This window comes from Cariama cristata, unplaced genomic scaffold, assembly GCF_000690535.1.
Source record: "Cariama cristata isolate BGI_N322 unplaced genomic scaffold, ASM69053v1 scaffold18284, whole genome shotgun sequence".
Taxonomy (NCBI): Eukaryota; Metazoa; Chordata; class Aves; order Cariamiformes; family Cariamidae; genus Cariama; species Cariama cristata.
In genome coordinates this window covers 1510-3951 of record NW_009613688.1, presented here as the reverse complement: position 1 = coordinate 3951, position 2442 = coordinate 1510, and positions in this window count along the sequence as shown.

Genomic DNA, 2442 nt, shown 5'->3' with positions numbered 1-2442 from the left:
CCCCCCCCCCCCCTTTTTTTTTTCTTTTATTTTTTTAATTTAAGCAGTTGCATTTAGTTCAGCTGCAAGATTACCATAGGATTATGGGGTAAAATACTTGTTTTAAACTGTTCAGTAACATGGAGTATTTCATGACTGTAGCTACTTGTATTTCCACTCGCATAGATTTGTGACTGGAATAGTGGTTGAAAGTGTTTGTTCTATATTCTTTTGATTGCACACATTTTCCTGTTGTTTTTATGTTTGCTGCCTATGCATTATGGAAATTTGGTTTCATTTCTGCTTAGAGGAAACGGCTAACTTTTGTGTAAATTTATTCTTTTGCCTGTGTCATTGAGTGGTGCTTTTTCATTTGGGGGAGGAGATGGTGGGTTACAGCCTGCTGCTCTTTGAAACCCTCTGGGGCCACCGGCGTGCAGGAGAGCAGCGGACGCGTGGCTGGTGTAACGCGGAGTCAGGAACACTGCGTCCTCCCGGCAGGTTCTGTAGCTTGGGCAAATTGATCTGAATTGATGTCTCAGTTACCTCCTTTATAAATTGTTCTTTTATTACTGGATTGTGGTCTGTAAGAGCTATCGGTCAAAACCACTGTAAGTTGGTGTTTGCTGTGGCACAATCTGTTGTAGCATGGATTCTGTTGAGAAAATTTTTCTTTGTAGCTTATCTCAAAAGAAAGCTTAACAAAATTATGGCCTCGGAGTACACTTTGACTTTTTGTCAGAAAAAGCTGAGGATAGTTGTTTTCATTACTGTGTTGGTATCTCAGACATAACAGGTGTGATGACAAGAAATGATGATTCTTGGTGTGATGCAGAAATCCTTCAGCCTTTTGATGCTATAGCAGTTGTTGCTTATTGTAAGTAGGCTTGCTGTTGCTCCTGCTGCCACCAGTTTGTGTTGCCTTGATGGCAAATAGGCAAACCAGAAGGAATTATTAAAAAGTAATGCAAAGAATATAGAGAACCTCTTAAACCCAAACCTTTCTCAGATTTGACTGAAACACTTAGTTGGTCTCGGTGTAAATAAATCTGCAGTATGTAGTCCCTAGTTATGATGTGACTCGCAAGAAAACTTGCGTGTGGCGATGGTGATGCTGTCGGGTTGGGGGTTACAGTAACTGTTGTGCCTCTGGACCACAGATTTGCATCATACGTGGACAGAAATCTTTTATTCACTGCGTGTTGCACACTTGGGAGTCCTTGGAGTTGCGTCTTGACTATAGGCATGGTGCATACCTGTCTACGATGTGTATGCTGAAGTTTGACATATGCTTCTACCATCTTTTAATCACCTGGGTTGCTCTCATGTCTGTAACGAAATGGAGCTTGACAGCAATTCCTGTGCTTTTTAGGAACATACTTTGGGTTTGGGTTTTTTAAAGCCAGAAAGTTGAATATTGAAAATTTTAGGCATAAACTATTGCACTATAATCAAAATGTCTTATTGAAATGAAATTTGTGATCTTTAGCTGTCTTCCCCCTGTTTGACACCTGTGCCATGCATTGTAGATGTAGTGGGTTGTTCTTAGGAAGGTTGATGTTGTTATCCCAGCGGTTCTTGAGTGTTTTTATGGAATCCATGTGTATCGGACAGCCAGAAGTGGAGAGAAACGTAATACTCTGTTCACATTTCTTAAAAAAAAATAAAATTATATTTAGCACCTAGTTTACAAACTAATAACTGTAGCTGCCCTGTACAGTTGTTCACCTCGAGTCTTCAGTAAAACATGTCAGCAGTTAGAGGAATTTGTATTGGGGGTATTCCCCATCATTCTCAATTTTTAACATTTTTCTGCTTGTGAAATGATAAAGTACTGTGAGCCTTAATTTTTATCCACAAATAAAAATATTATGTTTGAACATTGGTGTGACTTATTTTTTTTAAGGCTTACATGTAGAAACTACATTACAAATGGACTGTCTATTTTGGGTTGAAAAGGCTGTTTTGTGGCAGTGAACCGGTTTTCTGGCAGTTTTGTGGCTGCCAGACCGTGCTGGGGTAAGGAGATGTCCCTGCCGGGACACGGCTGTCCCTTGCTGTGTCGCAGCCCAGGACACCCCACGGCAGAGTGATGGGGTGCTCTCTGGTACTTGCCCCGTGGGTGCTTTTGTACTGTGATAGGCTATGGCAAATGTAACTTCTTCCTAAAAAGAGCCTTTTCTAGGGCTCTGTCCTAGCGGCCCTGTTAATGAACCGAAGCCGGCGCCGAAGCCGGTGATGCCCACAGGAGCCGGGACAGGCTGCTCCGTCCCTGGGTCTGCCGTGTCCTCGTGGGAAACTTCTCCATCACCTCGTTGCATTGGGGTTGCTGTTGGTTTTGTGGCAGACCTCTGCTGCTGGACTTTAATTGTTTTTTAGCAGCAGGTCACTGTTTGAAGACCGCATGCAAATTTCCCCTCTAAAAGGATAAAGGCAGCTGAGATTATAGTTAAGAACAAAACC